The sequence below is a fragment of the Chelonia mydas genome, chromosome 9 (assembly GCF_015237465.2).
Source record: "Chelonia mydas isolate rCheMyd1 chromosome 9, rCheMyd1.pri.v2, whole genome shotgun sequence".
NCBI lineage: Eukaryota > Metazoa > Chordata > Testudines > Cheloniidae > Chelonia > Chelonia mydas.
Window position 1 is genome coordinate 57,598,676 of NC_057855.1, and position 19,667 is coordinate 57,618,342.

General features: G+C 48.3%; 1 long non-coding RNA gene across 1 annotated transcript; it reads left to right on the forward strand.

Annotated features, from left to right (window-relative positions):
• The first annotated feature begins 14,671 nt into the window (after window positions 1-14,671).
• Window positions 14,672-18,119, forward strand: LOC119567108. Its single transcript, XR_005226873.2, has 4 exons — window positions 14,672-14,822; window positions 14,920-14,968; window positions 16,293-16,373; window positions 17,463-18,119. It is a non-coding gene; the product is annotated as an uncharacterized LOC119567108 (long non-coding RNA).
• Window positions 18,120-19,667: the final 1,548 nt, after the last annotated feature.

Below are 19,667 nucleotides of genomic sequence, written 5' to 3' on the forward strand. Positions count from 1 at the left end.
ATGTGCTATGCACTTGTAACGTATCAAACAACGTTGATACGTTTACTTTCCATAGCTCGAGGTAAATGAATTATCCCTTCATGGTGCTTGCATAACTGCTCCAAAGGTAAGGAGTCACTCAACTCTCATTGAAAGCTTTGTGAAATTCCCAGAGAATTTAAAGGGCGGATCTGATGGTTCTCTGGTCACCTGAGGGCAGGGCATAGAGTTCAAAGTGATGACCAGAGTGACTAGAACAGGCATTGTGGGACACTTCTGGAGGCCGATCAGAGTGTATTAATAGACCAGGGCGTCCACTCTGGTGCCACGGCACTCCAGCCAGGGTGCAGCAAGCGTTATGCCTCACTTCAAGGTGGATTACCAGGAGCGCTCCAGCCGCGGAGTCCGGGCACTCAACGTGCCTTGCCAATGTGAACGCGTCGTGAGTTAGGGCACCCGGGGCTACTTTAACATGCTCTAACTCGCAAGTGTAGCCAAGCCCTAACTCTCCCCTCACACTGCGGTAGCTATATTAACTTTACTGGAGTTACGCCTGGTTTACACTGAAATAAGTAAGAGGATAATGAGGTGCTCAGATTTTAATTTCTCTCGTGGCAGGTGATTCGGAATAATGGGACAGACCATAAATTGGTGCAAATGAGCATAGCTCCATTGATTGCACTCACTAGGGCTGTGCCGTGTAGATCAGTTGAAAATCTGGTCCAATGAGTCCCCCTTGGACTTATGCATTACAATAGGGCCTTTTGTTTAAAAAATGACACAACACTCAGCAATGTGACAAACCATTTGCCAATTACAATGACACAAAGGAGCTGTTCCTTTTTACATAGCTGTTACCTTTTGTGTTATCTCCACAGGGTTGTGCAAATCGATGGAGACGCAGGTTTGTCCAGGGCATGAGGGGGTGACAAACACCCTAAATCCCATGGTTGTACATATTTTCTCTTCGGTGCTTTTCATTGTGGCCAAAACCAAAACTCCCATTGATTACAATGGGAACGTGATGAGGCTTCTAATAATGCTATAATAATAATAATTAATAATAATACTGTGAATTCAGGTTTCAGAGTATGAGCTGTGTTAGTCTGTATTTGCAAAAAGAAAAGGAGTACTTGTGGCACCTTAGAGACTAACAAATTTATTTGAACATAAGCTTTCGTGAGCTACAGCTCACTTCATCGGATGCATTCAGTGGAAAATACAGTGTGGAGATTTATATACATAGAGAACATGAAACAATGGGTGTTACCATACACACTGTTACCAGAGTGATCACTTAAGGTGAGCTATTACCAGCAGAAGAGTGGGGGGGGGGGGGGGGAAGAAAACCTTTTGTAGTGATAATCAAGGTGGGCCATTTCCAGCAGTTGACAAGAACGTCTGAGGAACAGTGGGGGTGGAGGGTGGGGAAATAAACATGGGGAAATTGTTTTACTTTGTGTAATAACCCATCCACTCCCAGTCTCTATTCAAGCCTAAGTTAATTGTATCCAGTTTGCAAATTAATTCCAATTCAGCAGTCTCTCCTTGGAGTCTGTTTTTGAAGTTTTTTTTTGTTGAAGAATTGCAACTTTTAGGTTTGTAATCAAGTGACCAGAGAGACTGAAGTGTTCTCCGACTGGTTTTTGAATGTTATAATTCTTGACATCTGATTTGTGTCCATTGATTCTTTTATGTAGAGACTGTCCAGTTTGGCCAATGTATATGGCAGAGGGGCATTGCTGGCACTTGATGGCATATATCACATTGGTAGATGTGCAGGTGAACGAGCCTCTGATAGTGTGGCTAATGTGATTAGGCCCTATGATGGTGTCCCCTGAATAGATATGTGGACACAGTTGGCAACGGGCTTTGTTGCAAGGACAGGTTCCTGGGTTAGTGGTTCTGTTGTGTGGTGTGTGGTTGCTGGAGAGTATTTGCTTCAGGTTGGGGGGCTGTCTGTAAGCAAGGACTGGCCTCTCTCCCAAGATCTGTGAGAGTGATGGGTCGTCCTTCAGGATAGGTTGTAGATCTTTGATGATGCGTTGGAGAGCTTTTAGTTGGGGGCTGAAGGTGATGGCTAGTGGTGTTCTGTTATTTTCTTTGTTGGGCCTGTCCTGTAGTAGGTGACTTCTGGGTACTCTTCTGGCTCTGTCAATCTGTTTCTTCACTTCAGCAGGTGGGTATTGTAGTTGTAAGAACGCTTGATAGAAATCTTGTAGGTGTTTGTCTCTGTCTGAGGGGTTTGAGCAAATGCGGTTGTATCGTAGAGCTTGGCTGTAGACAATGGATCATGTGGTGTGGTCTGGATGAAAGCTGGAGGCATGTAGGTAGGAATAGCGGTCAGTAGGTTTCCGGTATGGGGTGGTGTTTATGTGACCATCGCTTATTAGCACTGTAGTGTCCAGGAAGTGGATCTATTGTGTGGACTGGTCCAGGCTGAGGTTGATGGTGGGATGGAAATTGTTGAAATCATGGTGGAATTCCTCAAGGGCTTCTTTTCCATGGGTCCAGATGATGAAGATGTCATCAATGTAGCGCAAGTAGAGTAGGGGCATTAGGGGACGAGAGCTGAGGAAGCGTTGTTCTAAGTCAGCCATAAAAATGTTGGCATACTGTGGGGCCATGCGGGTACTCATAGCAGTGCCACTGATTTGAAGGTATACATTTTCCCCAAATGTGAAATAGTTATGGGTAAGGACAAAGTCACAAAGTTCAGCCACCAGGTTTGCCATGACATTATCGGGGATACTGTTCCTGACGGCTTGTAGTCCATCTTTGTGTGGAATGTTGGTGTAGAGGGCTTCTACATCCATAGTGGCTAGGATGGTGTTTTCAGGAAGATCACCGATGGATTGTAGTTTCCTCAGGAAGTCAGTGGTGTCTCGAAGATAGCTGTGAATTCAGATGTACAAATTGCATTAATGTAGGTTTTTGCATATGCCTTTATTGTATTTCTAATCTAAGGTTCTAAACATGGTTCAGAAATGTTTTTTCTTGTCTTGCACAAGAACTGAACTGTGTACCAGACCATGAACTTTGCAACTTGCTGAGATGCTAAAAGCCAACACTGTAGGTTAGTCTGGGACTGGTTTCACTTTCTTGTTGATAAAAAAGGAGGAATCTTTAGTCTGTTTATTCAGACTCAGCTGAGGCTGAGGAATTTCTACACAACATATTTATAGCAGCCACTTAGATATGATTTCCATGTTAAGGAGAGGGAATGGTCAGAGAATGTTATTTCTTATTTACTTTTAAAAAGAACCTTACAAAATATCACACAAGTGGCATTTCTGGGGCACATATCAGGAAATGCGAAATCACATCATTCTTGGCCAATAAGTCCCCTCACACTGAGCACAACTCCACATGCCTGGGCAGTGGGCAAAGCTTTCCCTGGAGGAGGCTAGCTCCCGGTCTTACCTCTTCTGCCAGTGGCCCCACCCACACTCCACCCCACTCCGCCCCAGGCCCCACTCGGCCCCCTCCCCACTGCTCTCCACGTCCCTCCTCTCCTCCCCACTCCTCCACGAGGCCCTCACCGCCTGCAAGTGGTGCTGACTTTCTAAAATGCCGGGGGGTTGCTCATCCCCGGGCTCTGCCCCAGGCCCATCCCCCACTCCACCCCTTCCTCCAAGCCTCCCCTGCCCTGCCTCGCCCTGCCCCTGCTCCACCCCTTCCCCCAAGGCTCCACCCCCACCCTGCCTCTTTCCATCTCCACTCTGCCCTGCCCCACCTCTTTCCACCGCCCCCCCCCCGTGTGCGCCCCATTCCCATTCCTCCCCCTCCCTCCCAGTGCCTCCTGCACACCGTGGAACAGCTGATCGCGGCGGGTAGGAGGTGCTGGGAGGGAGGAGGAGGTGCTGATTGGCAGCACTGCCAGCAGGCAGGAGGCTCTGGGGGGTGGGGAGGTGAGCTGGCTGCCAGTGTGTTCTCAGCCCCCACCATTTTTTCCAAGTGGGTGCTCCAGCCCTGCTCCCCTCTGCTCCCCTTCCCCACAGGGGTGGGGCCATGAGGAGCGATGTAGCGGGAGGAGGGGTCTCACAGGGGATGGTGGTGGAGGAGAGGAGAGATACGGGTGGGGGGTCTCGCAGGGAGCGGGGATGGAATGGAGTAGAGAAGTGAGGAGGGATTCACCAGGCAGCGGCAGGCGGTGGGGCCTCAGGGAACGGGTAGAGCAGGGAGGGGAAGAGGTGGAGCCCAAGCATGGCCACCAAGGCCCAGGTGTCTGGCGGTGGGGCAGCAGCGGTGGCGTATGGGGAGTCTTACCCTCTCCTGGCCTATTATACCCGCTGCCCATGTCCACCTGTCTGAAGTTCAACAAGGCCTACGGGGGACAGCTAGTGACAACTGGAGCAGTCACAATGCTCTGTCCCGTAACCAGTCAATCAGGCAGTGAATGACTGAGAATGATGGTGGAACCAGTAGAGGGGGGCCAGAACTAAACCCTGGAGTCAAACACCCCCAAACTATAGGGAATTTGGATCTATATCCACACATCCATCCACCACTGTGATGGGGGCTCAGCATGGGGAGTAGCTGCCCTGCGTAGATTGTTCTTCCCTTGTGCTGCTACCTTCCTATACTGACAGTGAGTGCAGGGGAGGGAGAACCCATCCTACACCTACACCTTGACTTCAGTGGGACGCAAGCATGTGCAGGACAGGATTGCCATTATTGAATCAGGGCCTGTGTGCTGGAGAGGCGCTAGGAGGACCAGCAGAAGAAACCTGGCTGCCATAGCTGACTGCGAGACACCTGTGTTCTAGTAATGTCAGCTGTTTTAAACCTCAACTGGAAATGCAAAGCCCTTTAAATCAACAATAAAACTCAGACTTTGTTTCTTAAGTGAGTTAACCTTCGTCATTCTGAATTTGTGGTTCTGAAGTTTTATATAGCAGAGAGAATATTACTTTATTACCTTAAACCCACAAAACAACATACTCTGTCCTAGATGCAGCCTTCTTTACAATAGCCTCAACTTCACCCTGGCTTACCAAGGACCCAAGCAAATGACAGGAGCTGACGAAAGTCCAGAGTTGAATCTGATTGACTGCCACATGAGTCATTTTTATGTTCCTATGCCAGAACTAAACTCTGGAGTCAAACACCCCCAAACTATAGGGAATTTGGATCTATATCCACACATCCATCCACCACTGTGATGGGGGCTCAGCACAGGAAGTAGCTGCCTGTGTAGATTGCTCTTCCCTTGTGCTGCTACCTTCTATACAGACAGTGAGTGCAGGGGAGGGAGAGCACATCCTACACCTGAGAGATTGACCAGGAGCCCAGCTGTCCCCTGTTTCTTGCTTCCTCACTCCATGCTGGGAGTAGCGAGAGAAGCTGCCTGGGGCTTCTGATGGGGAGAGCCACACCCAGAGTCCGGTTGGCTGCCGAGCTCCCAAAGGGGAGTAGGGAGACAAGACCTTGAGGGGCAGCAGGGCGGAGTGGGGAGCCCTGGCAGCAGCCCAAGCTGGGAGCCTGGGTGGCAGCCCAACTTGGAGCAAAGACCAGGAAGCAGCCCAGCTTGGGAGCTGGCTTTCTTGTCAATTTCACGGCTCGGCAGAGCCATGATGTAAGCGATGCAGTGTCTACACACACACTGCATCACCCTAACTACACCGACATAAGCCCTATGCCTCTCGCTGAGGTGGTTTTATTATGTTGGCATAGCAGGAGAGTTACATCAGCAGGAGGAGCATTTCAGGCTCTACACCTCCACTGTTTTGTCAACAAGAGCTGACTTTTGTCGACAAAACTGTTTAGTGTAGACGAGGCCTTAGGGAGAGGTTTGTCCTTTGTGTGGTATCCTGCCAGATCCGTGGTTATAATGAAGTCAAATCCTTCACTGCCCTAGAAGCAGTGACTTTCCTGAGCCCAGCAGATCTCTGCTACAGAGAGATCCCAGGACAGACAAGTAGAGTTGGACTCTCAAACCGTAGTTGCATATTTTACTCTAATCAATGGGACTAACTGCATAGTATGGCACTTACGGCAGCAAGGGTGGCAGAATCAGGCCCACAATGAGCAAATGAAATGAGGGCAGAGGTAGCTATGGCAAGAGTTTAGGAAGGCTTCCAGACTCGAATCCCAAAAGAACCGCAGGTCCTTGCTCCTTCTCTGATTTCTTGCTGGAATTTTGAAGGGAGGGAGGGGAAGTTTGCAAGGAAGGTGTAGCGTATAAGAATTGGGTCGTATCCCTTTAAAAAGTTTGTGAGCCTTCTAGTGGCCCCCATGGGCTAGGTTTCAGAAGCCACTTGGACCCTGCCAGACCAGCAGGGTATATAAGTAGCTAGGCCTGGCATGTTATGTATGTTTAGTACATGGCGTGATTTGCACTTCACTATGCCCAGGTGGCTCCTTCATACCATGTATGTCAGGCGAAGAGCAAAAGACAACAGGAGGAAAGCATGGACTCTTCATCAGAAGGGGTTAAATCAGAGCAGGAACCCAAGTGCCTCTCTCCAGCTGCCCAGTGTCCTGCCCTTCTGCACACCCAGACCAAACACCCCTTGCAGTTCTGGGCTTCAAGCAGCCTAATCTGGTTACCAAGAGGTGAGGAAGAAAGGAAGGGGGAGAAAGGCTGAGAGGAATTCCTGAGCACAATCACTCCTGTATGCTACAATAATTGCCCTTAACGCTGCATTATCACCTCTGTAAGCGTCAGCAGTTTGGACCCAAACTGCCCAGTTCTTATAACTAAAAATACTGTTTAGTTCTTCATGTAATTATTAGTAAAATTAGAGGTGCATGTATCGTATTAACTCTGTTTTCCTAAACCTCCAGGAAGAAATCCCAGCCGGTGTTGACCTGACCTGAACCAGGCTGGCCTACACCATCTGTGATTTGGGGGGCGTGACAAATGAAGTGGGGGGGAGAGCTCCCTTCTATGGACACCCATCCAGCCAGTAGCTATAAAATCCCTCTTAGTAGCTGTTCTCTAATTGCTCTACCTGTAAAGGGTTAAAAAGTTTCACTTCTATGCATAGGTAAAAGGAAGTGAGTGGGCACCTGGCCAAAAGAGCCAATGGGAAGGCTAGAACTTTTTAAAATTAAAACAAGACTCCCCTTTTGTCTGTCTGTCATTGTTCTCGGGGAGAGGCAGACAGGGAGCAGTTATGCTGTGAGAAGCTTGGGCCAGGTATGAAAAATTATCAGTATCATACCTAAAAACTACTCATCTAAAACTCCAAATATGTAAGTAGATCAGGAAATGTTTCGGAAGACGTGATTAGGTTGATCCCTTTTATTTCTTTATGGCTTGTGGATTCCTCTGTGCTAACCCAAGGTGCTTTTGGTTTGCTTGTAACCTTTAAGATGGACCGCAAAAGAGCTATTCTTGATCCTTAATCCTTGTAACTGTTTTTCTTTAATCTAGAAAAAGCCTAAGTCCCAAATTTATTTTCTTTTTTTTTTAATTAATAAAATTTGTCTTTTTTAAGAAAAAAATTTTATTTTTGTGTCGTAAGAGGTTTGTGCATGTTGTTTAATTAGCTGGTGGCAACAGCTGATTTCCTTTGTTTTTCTCCTCAGCTCTTTCCCGGATGAGAGGTGGTGGTGGTAAAAGGGCTCCAAAGGAAGAAATTCCCAAGTGCGCCTTCCTGGGTTCTCAAGGGGGTTTTGCATTTCATAGAATCATAGAATATCAGGGTTGGAAGGGACCTCAGGAGGTCATCTAGTCCAACCCCCTGCTCAAAGCAGGACCAATCCCCAATTAAATCAACCCAGCTGGGGCTTTGTCAAGCCTGACCTTAAAAACTTCTAAGGAAGGAGATTCCACCACCTCCCTAGGTAACGCATTCCAGTGTTTCACCATCCTCCTAGTGAAAACGTTTTTCCTAATATCCAACCTAAACCTCCCCCACTGCAACTTGAGACCATTATTCCTTGTTCTGTCATCAGCTACCACTGAGAACAGTCTAGATCCATCCTCTTTGGAACTCCCTTTCAGGTAGTTGAAAGCAGCTATCAAATCCCCCCTCATTCTTCTCTTCTGCAGACTAAACAATCCCAGTTCCCTCAGCCTCTCCTCAAAAGTCATGTGTTCCAGTCCCCTAATCATTTTTGCTGCCCTCCACTGGACTCTTTCCAATTTTTCCACATCCTTCTTGTAGTGTGGGGCCCAAAACTGGACACAGTACTCCAGATGAGGCCTCACCAATGTCGAATAGAGGGGAACGATCACGTCCCTCGATCTGCTGGCAATGCCCCTACTTATACATCCCAAAATGCCATTGACCTTCTTGGCAACAAGGGCACACTGTTGACTCATATCCAGCTTCTCGTCCACTGTCACCCCTAGGTCCTTTTCTGCAAAACTGCTGCCTAGCCATTGGGTCCCTAGTCTGTAGCAGTGCATGGGATTCTTCCATCCTAAGTGCAGGACTCTGCACTTGTCCTTGTTGAACCTCATCAGATTTCTTTTGGCCCAATCCTCCAATTTGTCTAGGGCCCTCTGTATCCTATCCCTACCCTCCAGCGTATCTACCTCTCCTCCCAGTTTAGTATCATCTACAAACTTGCTGAGGGTGCAATCCACACAATCCTCCAGATCATTTATGAAGATATTGAACAAAACTGGCCCCAGGACCGACCCTTTGGGTACTCCACTTGATACCAGCTGCCAACTAGACAAGGAGCCATTGATCACTACCTGTTGAGCCCGACAATCTAGCCAGCTTTCTATCCACCTTATAGTCCATTCATCCAGCACATACTTCTTTAACTTGCTGGCAAGAATACTGTGGGAGACCGTGTCAAAAGCTTTGCTAAAGTCAAGGAACAACACGTCCACTGCTTTCCCCTCATCCACAGAGCCAATTATCTTGTCATAGAAGGCAGTTAGATTAGTCAGGCATGACTTGCCCTTGGTGACTCCATGCTGACTGTTCCTGATCACTTTCCTCTCCTCTAAGTCCTCTATTTAGAAAAGCTGGATGTGCACAAGTCCATGGGGCCAGACGCGTTGCACCCGAGAGTGCTAAAGGAATTGGCAGTTGTGATTGCAGAGCCATTGGCCATTATCTTTGAAAACTCGTGGCGAAAGGGGGAAGTCCCAGATGACTGGAAAAAGGCTAATGTAGTGCCCATCTTTAAAAAAGGGAAGAAGAAGGATCCTGGGAACTACAGACCAGTCAGCCTCACCTCAGTCCCTGGAAAAATCATGGAGCAGGTCCTCAAGGAATCAATCTTGAAGCACTTACACGAGAGGAAAGTGATCAGGAACAGTCAGCATGGATTCACCAAGGGAAGGTCATGCCTGACTAATCTAATCGCCTTCTATGATGAGATTACTGGTTCTGTGGATGAAGGGAAAGCAGTGGATGTATTGTTTCTTGATTTTAGCAAAGCTTTTGACACGGTCTCCCACAGTATTCTTGTCAGCAAGTTAAAGAAGTATAGGCTGGATGAATGCACTATAAGGTGGGTAGAAAGTTGGCTAGATTGTCGGGCTCAATGGGTAGTGATCAATGGCTCCATGTCTAGTTGGCAGCCGGTATCAAGTGGAGTGCCCCAAGGGTCGGTCCTGGGGCCGGTTTTGTTCAATATCTTCATAAATGATCTGGAGGATGGTGTGGATTGCACTCTCAGCAAATTTGCAGATGATACTAAACTAGGAGGAGTGGTAGATACGCTGGAGGGCAGGGATAGGATACAGAGGGACCTAGACAAATTGGAGGATTGGGCCAAAAGAAATCTGATGAGGTTCAACAAGGATAAGTGCAGGGTCCTGCACTTAGGACGGAAGAACCCAATGCACCGCTACAGACTAGGGACCGAATGGCTAGGCAGCAGTTCTGCGGAAAAGGACCTAGGGGTGACAGTGGAGGAGAAGCTGGATATGAGTCAACAGTGTGCCCTTGTTGCCAAGAAGGTCAATGGCATTTTGGGATGTATAAGTAGGGGTATTGCCAGCAGATCAAGGGACGTGATCGTTCCCCTCTATTCGACATTGGTGAGGCCTCATCTGGAGTACTGTGTCCAGTTTTGGGCCCCGCACTACAAGAAGGATGTGGATAAATTGGAGAGAGTCCAGCGAAGGGCAACAAAAATGATTAGGGGTCTGGAACACATGACTTATGAGGAGAGGCTGAGGGAACTGGGATTGTTTAGTCTGCAGAAGAGAAGAATGAGGGGGGATTTGATAGCTGCTTTCAACTACCTGAGAGGTGGTTCCAAAGAGGATGGTTCTAGACTATTCTCAGTGGTAGAAGAGGACAGTACAAGGAGTAAGGGTCTCAAGTTGCAGTGGGGGAGGTTTAGGTTGGATATTAGGAAAAACTTTTTCACTAGGAGGGTGGTGAAACACTGGAATGCGTTACCTAGGGAGGTGGTAGAATCTCCTTCCTTAGAAGTTTTTAAGGTCAGGCTTGACAAAGCCCTGGCTGGGATGATTTAATTGGGGATTGGTCCTGCTTTGAGCAGGGGGTTGGACTAGATGACCTCCTGAGGTCCCTTCCAACCCTGATATTCTATGATTCTATGATTCTAAGTGCTTCAGAATTGATCCCTTGAGGACCTGCTCCATGATTTTTCCAGGGACTGAGGCTGACTGGCCTGTAGTTCCCAGGATCCTCCTTCTTCCCTTTTTTAAAGATGGGCACTACATTAGCCTTTTTCCAGTCGTCCAGGACTTCCCCCGATCCCCATGAGTTTTCAAAGATAATGGCCAATGGCTCTGCAATCACATCCGCCAACTCCTTTAGCACCCTCGGATGCAGCGCATCCGGCCCCATGGACTTGTGCTCGTCCAGCTTTTCTAAATAGTCCCGAACCACTTCTTTCTCCACAGAGGGTGGGTCACCTCCTCCCCATGCTGTGCTGTCCAGTGCAGTAGTCTGGGAGCTGACCTTGTTCGTGAAGACAGAGGCAAAAAAAGCATTGAGTACATTAGCTTTTTCCACAACCTCTGTCACTAGGTTGCCTCCCTCATTCAGTAAGGGTCCCATACTTTCCTTGACTTTCTTCTTATTCCTAACATACCTGAAGAACCCTTCTTGTTACTCTTAACATCTCTTGCTAGCTGCAACTCCAGGTGTGATCTGGCCTTCCTGATTTCACTCCTGCATCCCGGAGCAATATTTTTATACTCTTCCCTGGTCATTTGTCCAATCTGCCACTTCTTGTAAGCTTCTTTTTTGTGTTTAAGATCAGCAAGAATTTCACTGTTAAGCCAAGCTGGTCGCCTGCCATATTTACTATTCTTTCTACACATCGGGATGGTTTGTCCCTGTAACCTCAATAAGGATTCTTTAAAATACAGCCAGCTCTCCTGGATTCCTTTCCCCCTCATGTTATTCTCCCAGGGGATCCTGCCCATCAGTTCCCTGAGGGAGTCAAAGTCTGCTTTTCTGAAGTCCAGGGTCCATATTCTGCTGCTCTCCTTTCTTCCCTGTGTCAGGATCCTGAACTCGACCATCTCATGGTCACTGCCTCCCAGGTTCCCATCCACTTTTGCTTCCCCTACTAATTCTTCCCTGTTTGTGAGCAGCAGGTCAAGAAGAGCTCTGCCCCTCGTTGGTTCCTCCAGCACTTGTACCAGGAAACTGTCCCCTACACTTTCCAAAAACTTCCTGGATTGTCTGTGCACCGCTGTATTGCTCTCCCAGCAGATATCAGGGTGATTGAAGTCTCCCATGAGAGCCAGGGCCTGCGATCTAGTAACTTCCGTGAGTTGCTGGAAGAAAGTGGGTGGTGGCAGAGAAAAGCTGTAACCTTGAGGGTTTAATAGCAGGCTGGAGTGGCAAGTGTTAATTTTTAGAGTCCTTGCGGGCCCCCACCTTCTGCACTCAAAGTGTCAGAATGGGGAATCAGCCTTGATATGGTGGCAGAGCGATGGGATCATTTTGAACCAGAGGCACAGATCTCAGGATTTTAAAGGGCACATTTTTCCTTTTGGCAGCCTGCAAAGCCAGGGAGGTTTTTTTTCTTTCTTGCCAGAGTGGGGAATCAGCCTTGACCACCTCTGTAAGCAGTCAGCAGTTTGGACCCAATAACAATAGGAGGAGGATTCGTAGGATGTCCCTGTAACTGCCTGAGGAGAGAGAATATCTGAAATTCTGGAGGACTAAACAATAGGAAACAAAACAAGCAGAAATTGTAAAGCAATGAAAACAGAATTCTTCCCATAGGATGTTGGCAGGCTCAGACCAGGCCTGCCCTCCTCACCTGCCATGACAGACAGAGGAACAAGCCATATGCACCTCTGAAAGCTTGAGAGAGCCTTGGACCCAGGTTAACAAACTGGAGGGTCCCATGAACAGCAGAAAGGATTTGGTGTTACAAAGAGACTCAGTCACAAGCCTGGCTTTGGGTTTCAGTGCAGAGCCCTAACAGGCAACAGAGATAAAGGCTGGACTTGTAGCTAAGGCAAAAGAGCTGGGTTAGGTTGTGTGTGACCTTGGACAAATCACTTAATGTCTGTGCCTCAGGTCCCCATCTATAACATGAGACCATTCACGTACCAGCCTTTTGTCTTTCTCATTGTAAGCTGTTTGGGGCAGGGACTGGCCTTATTATGGGTATATGGAGTGTCGACCATGGTAGTGCCCCAATCTCAGCTGGAGCCTGTAGGAGCTACACAAATACATATTCCTGTAGATTCATAGATATTAATGTCATCTAGTCTGACCCCCCGCACAACGCAGGCCACCAAACCCCACCCACTCACCCCTCCAACAAACCCCCCACCCACGTCCGAGCCACCGAAGTCCCCAAATCATGGTCCAAAGACTTCAAGGTACAGAGAATCCTCCAGCAAGTGACCTGTGCCCCATGCTGCACAGGAAGGCAAAAAACCCCCAGGACCTCTTCCAATCTGCCCTGGAGGAAAATTCCTTCCCAACCCCAAATATGGCAATCAGCTGAACCCTGAGCATGTGGGCAAGATTCACCAGCCAGATACCCAGGAAAGAATCCTCTGTAGTAACTCAGATCCCACCCCATCTAACATCCCATCACAGGCCATTGGGCCTATTTACCATGAATAGTTAAAGATCAATTAATTGCCAAAATCATATTATCTCACCATACCTTCTCCTCCAGAAACTATTGAGTTTAATCTTGAAGCCAGATAGGTCTTTTGCCCCCACTGCTTCCCTTGGAAGGCTGTTCCAGAACTTCTCTCCTCTGATGGTTAGAAACCTTAGTCTAATTTCAAGCCTAAACTTCCTGATGGCCAGTTTAAATCCATTTGTTCTTGTGCCCACATTGGTACTGAACTTAAATAATTCCCAGGTGGTTTTTGGTACAGTTCAAGCCATTTTTCTTTAGCCTGAAAGCCCTTTGTGGATGGTGCTCTGTGCAGCTTAGAAATAGCCTCTGCCTTCTGGCTTTCACCCAGCAGGGATGCTGAGGCTGGCGCTCCGAAAGTACATCTGAAATGTGGGCAGGGCACCCTGGTGAGACCCGACCTAGCTAAGATACTTGTGTGGCACCAGGAACATCATATCCGAGCATCTTATGGCTGTCAACTCTTCACACATGCCTGGGAGGTGGGGACATGCTGTGTCTCACTTTCCAGGTGGGGCAGTGAGGTACAGTAGGAGGAAGGCCTAGATTCACAAAGGGACTCAGGTGCTCAAAGCCCAGATTTCAGTGCCTACGTCCTGGTTTAGGCTCCTCTGTAGTTCACAAAACTCCTGCTGAACTCTGTAGGTGCCCGAATTCCCTCGGTGCCTCAATTTCTGCCTCGGAGCACATGTACTGCTGCCTCCCTCTGGGCATCCTGATGCCTATCTCCTGTCTACGCCTGAGAGCAATGCACACGTTGGGGGAAGATCAGTCTTGTTAGGGCCTGGGCCAGTGGGTGTGCCCCGAGGCTGCCTGCTGGATTGGGTCCCATTCAAAGTCTGGCTGGGCAGAGGTTGCTACCGCAGCCTCCCTTAAAACTGTTAGCCTCATGGGTAGCGCACTCGCCAGGGATGTGGCAGACCCCTGCTCAAATCCTCTCAGGAGAGTGCTCTAACCACTGGGCGATGGGAGACTCTGGGGTGAGGCCCTGTCAATCTCTCCTGCTGCATCTAAAGAATTAATCATTGGAGCAGGGGGTTGGACCCTGGGTCCCCCTGACCGCCCAGTGGGTGCCATAACCACTAGGCAACAGAGTCATTCTCTCTCTCTGGCCCAATGACTCGTTATTTATATTGTTTATAAAGAACCCAAGAATCCAAGAGTCTGGAACTAGAGTCCAGGGGCCAGATTACTCCCCCAAGATGTGAGCACAGTGGCCCCGGCATGTTTCTGAAAAAGCCACAACAAGGGGTGGGGGACCCTGACCTGGAAGGGCTCCTGCCTCACCTTACTTCTTTGCTCTCCGACGTTCTCCTTCTCACTCCATACACATTCCCCATGTAAGCTGCCTTCCAGCTGCTAGTTCAGTGTCATCTTTGGCCAGCACCCAGGAGACAGCGACCCAGGGCTAAGGGACTGAACCACAAGCCGCTGTGGGAAGGCAGAATAGGAACTGGCTGTGGGAAGAGAGGGTTGGGTTGTGTCATTTTGGAGGGATGGGATGCAGGAAGGCTAGTGGGTGTGGTGGGGGGAAGGGCAGCACGTTTGGTGGGGTGTATGGGGGAAGAGAAAGGAGAAGAAGTGAAAATCAGCGTATTTGCCTTCATTTCCCTATGCAGTTCACTGAGAAGGAGCACACCTGTCCCGTGCTGACAGCTCCTTTGCAACTGGAGGAAAGTTAGAGGAGGAACTATGAAATCCCAGGGGGAGGTGCTCGTGAGGCTGTCTTCAGCTCCTGAGCCATAAAACATTCCACTTGAGATTCAGAGTTCAGACTACAGAAAACAAGTGCAGCAGAGACACTTCTATCATGTCAAGCCGAGTAACAGGTAACTCAGCTGTTCCTTCCTGTCTAATGACTTGAGAGCTGTTACATGGCAAGAAAATAAAATCTAACTTCTCAATGGTGATTGTTTTCATGAATAGAGGGCAGTGGATCAGATTCCCACAGCAAGCTTGACAGGTTCACAGAATGGTATGTAGTGCTGGGGGCAGCCCCTTTTTATTAGTGAGCATGAGCGAGTGAGTGTGAGTGTGTTTTGAAGAGTTGGAATTACTCTAATTTGTGGCTGTTTCATTTCATCTAGGCAGTTGCCATTGAAAAAATCATCATCCCAGACCTGTTGCATGTACCTTTCTTTCTTTTTTCCTTTCCGTGTGCATTCTGGAACTGTCAGTCACTCCTAACCGAGGTGTTCGCTGTTAGCAGACCAGATTTAAACTCCTCTTTACAAAGGATGCTGGGTTGCTCTGGGGAGCTTTGTTAACAATCAGTCAATAATTAATGATCACTACTAATATTTTCATAAATTTATATAGTGCTTTAAACCATAGAGTAAAATACTTTCCCTGCTCTGTATTCTGCATTAGTTTCTAGTGTCCAAGATATTATTGTGCAACAGCACCCGGATAAAATCACAAGGTTTCCTATTAACCGTGTCAGTGCTGTGTAGCGTACCAGGTACACAGGGGAAATCCACTGCCTGGGCTGCTCCCTGTACCTGCGTGGTCCTTGTTCATGGCACTGCCAGCATGGCCCTGCCAAGGGCTGAAAGTTAGGGGCCGGCGAGGGAGGTGCTATTCCAAGCTGGATTTGGTTTAGGCTACCACTCAGGTTCATGTTGCGGCTATATCCTCAGGGCTAGCGTTTGAGGTTTGGTATGAGGTTGCATCAGCGCCAGGGTTCAGGGTCAAGCCCCCATCAGGTCTAAAGCTCTTGTCTTGATTTTATGAATGTCACCAGGCTGGCCTCCTCCCCGCTGCCCCCTCACGGCTAGAGGTTGCTCTGCAGGTGGCCTGCCTTGCCTCAGTTTACCCCTTCAAGGGATTTCCTCAATAATTCACAAACCCTTTGACCCTTCCCAGCTTCTGTGTTATTAAATTAACAAACACTTAACACAAAGTTTTCAAGTCCCTCTCTTCTCTGCTGGAGCTTACGCATTGCAAACTCCCTCGCTCTGCAGCTTCCTGCTGCTCTTCTAAGGGAATCGAGTGACCGCTGCTCAGGCGTGCCTCCTCAGGAATCAGGGCTGGCTGGCCTCTAGCCCACCCTGTTAAAATGACACTGAAATCTCACAAGTGGTAGGGTTGAAATGTTTCTGAGATCAGCTTCTCTCCTAAGATTCTGGCCACATCTGAATCAGAAAACAAACACCTTTTAACTGAAACCATCCAAGTGGATTTGGGATTCAGGGACTTGAATCTGACCTGCCCCCTTTGGCGCACATCGAAAGGGGCAGGGACATGAATCACCAGACTTTATTGCTAACAGCACACGTAACAACACCTGTCAATTGCAGGCTGCTGCAGAAGCTCAGTTACATCAGCGTGACAACCGGCCATGACGAGTACATGAAAGAGATTGGAGAGAGGCAGCAGAGGTGAGAGCCGGGAGGTATTTAATCAGGGAATGACAAGGGTGGGCTATACCCCCTCTAAATCAGTACATTGCTCTTAGGAAGTGGGGGGGCCCTTCCCACTGGCTTGAGTCAGGCACAGAGAGGTACAGGGCACTGACAGGGCTCAGCTTCTGCTGCAGGCCTGCGTGGTTTCTGAGCAGTGGCAGCATGCAGCAGCAGCCGACTCCACCGGCCAGGTGTGCTAGGCACAACACCAAACTCAGCTCATGTCATACCTGCTCCTGCCAGGGCCTCAGCACCTCAGTGCTCTGTGCTAGGGATGTGGAACAGAGCAGTAGCAGACTCCGCGAAGCCCAGCTCGTGCCCAACAACGGGACAGAGCAAGGGCGATTCTAGCTCCTTTCCAACAGAGAGTGTTGCTTTGACTTGTTCTGGGGCTGCCACTAGCGTTCAGTGGTCTCCCCACACTGCACGGGACCAGGACGGCCGAGGGCCTCTCTCCCTCTCTCGCCGTTTAGCCTGTTACCCTTTGCCATGCTATCTAAGCACCAGTTCTCCACTGCTCTAGCCCTGGACATTCTAGGGAAATCAGTGCTGAAGGTGGGTTGGTTAAAACAGGACAAAGCCCTTTTCAGCCCCACTACAAAAAGCATTTGAGACTTCAGGGCCGCAGCCCACTCCTTCCTGTGTAGACTAGTAGTAAAACCTCTCAGCACCAGCTCAAGAGCATCCAGTGCTGATGAACATTTACAGCCTCCCAGTGGAGGCTGGGCTTTTGTTAGTCTGGACAAGGCCTGAGAGACAGACATTTTTCTTCAAATACTTGTCCTCTGAGCTACCACCAATGCAGCTCCCCCTGTGGTAACAATGACAGGAGTGCTAGCGTCCACCAGCATTTTAACCAGTGTGTTATCTGGACCTGCTCTGAACAGGTGGCTAAACTACCTATGCCTGGTCTTTGTGAGAATTGCTACCACCAGGGAAGCAGTACATGTCCTAGCAATGGGGGGACACTGGAGTTGTAGCAATGACCTCCGGCATTTGGTCAGGGTTTGGATGCTAAGACTGATGTAGAAGGTACAACTGACTTCAATTTCTGTCTCATTGCAGGAATGGGGATTTGAACTGCGAGAGATTAGTGCAACGTGCACCAGCCACGGCAGCCACTTAAAAGAATATTATTCTTTCCTACAGCTTATACTGTAGTGTATGGAGTATATTTTTGCTACTCTATATAGTGTTTCTCATGCTTGGCCTCCTATAGCAAAAGAAAATTAGAAAGTGGGGAGTGATTGGGGAGATGGGGGTGGGCTGGACAAGTGATTTAGAAAGTAATCCGAGCCGAACTGAAAAAAAATATTTCAAACTGACTGAGCCAAACCTGGAAAGCTGCACAAAACAGGAAGGGAAGGAAAAGAACAGACAAAATAAATAAGAAACAAGGGGGGAAAGAGAAACAGGGGACACAGGCTGTGGGGGATGAGGACAGTGTTCATGAAGCGGGACACATAGGCAGTAATTTTAAAGCAGAAAGAAGCTAATGGAGGCAATTCTCATTTTCCTTTGCCTTCCCAATTATAAATAGTCACTGAGAAGAAACAGCCGCAGGATCCATTTTTCATAAGTTTTCATGGCAAAAAATGTAACGAGACAGAGCAGGCAGTGGTGGGTGTGGCTACTGTTGCTTGAGACGTCTCACTCTGAGACCCAGTTAAAAACTGTACCGTGATGCACAGACACAAGGGGCGGGCAATTAAAGCTGTGAGGCAAGCTGAAGTCTGCCATTTCCTCACATTTGTTGCTTGACGTGGAGCCGATTGGCTTTGTGAATGTAACGTGGGACATATGCTAAATCAGTGCAATGAATCACATAAATATTCTAAACTGGAGGAAGCTCCAGCCTCTTGCTCTGGGAAGCAATTTAACAGCGGTCTCAGGAGAGGCACCCCACTGGCCATGGCGGGCACTAGTGGTCACCTACTACAGGACAGGCCTAACAAAGAAAATAACAGAACGCCACTAGCCGTCACCTTCAGCCCCCCACTAAAACCCCTCCAACGCATTATTAAGGATCTACAACCTATCCTGAAGGATGACCCAACACTCTCACAAATCTTGGGAGACAGGCCAGTCCTTGCCTACAGAGAGCCCCCCAACCTGAAGCGAATACTCACCAGCAACCACATACCACACAACAGAACCACTAACCCAGGAACCTATCCTTGCAACAAAGCCCGTTGCCAACCGTGTCCACATATCTATTCAGGGGACACCATCACAGGGCCTAATAACATCAGCCACACTATCAGAGGCTTGTTCACCTGCACATCTACCAGTGTGATATATGCCATCATGTGCCAGCAATGCCCCTCTGACATGTACATTGGTCAAACTGGACAGTCTCTACGTAATAGAATAAATGGAAACAAATCAGAAGTCAAGAATTATAACGTTCATAAACCAGTCGGAGAACACTTCAATCTCTCTGCTCACGCGATTACAGACATGAAAGTTGCGATATTACAACAGAAAAACTTCAAAACCAGACTCCAGCGAGAGACTGTTGAATTGGAATTCATTTGCAAATTGGATACAATTAACTTAGGCTTGAATAGAGACTGGGAGTGGCTAAGTCATTATGCAAGGTAACCTATTTCCCCTTGTTTTTTCCTACCCCCCTCCCCACCCTTCCTCAGACGTTCTTGTTAAACCCTGGATTTGCGCTGGAAATGGCCCACCTTGATTATCATACAGATTGTAAGGAGAGTGATCACTTTAGATAAGCTATTACCAACAGGAGAGTGGGTTTGTGGGGGGGGGAGAAAACCTGGATTTGTGCTGGAAATGGCCCAACTTGATTATCATACACATTGTAAGGAGAGTGATCACTTTAGATAAGCTATTACCAGCAGGAGAGTGGGGTGGGGGGAGAGAAAACCTTTTGTAGTGGTAAACACCCATTTTTTCATGGTTTGTATGTATAAGAACATCTTCTGTATTTTCCACAGTATGCATCCGATGAAGTGAGCTGTAGCTCACGAAAGCTTATGCTCAAATAAATTGGTTAGTCTCTAAGGTGCCACAAGTACTCCTTTTCTTTTTGCAAATACAGACTAACATGGCTGTTACTCTGAAACTAGTGGAACTGTGCATCTGAGCAGAGCCACTTTACATTTTGGTCAGCCACGGTCTGATTGAAGCTTTCCCTGGCCATTATCTGGAACACACCACTGGCCGCTCACGGCTTAGGGAGACATAGCTCTGCGTGGAGCTGGGTAACTAAGCAAACGTGGCCCAGAAGAGATATAGCAAATG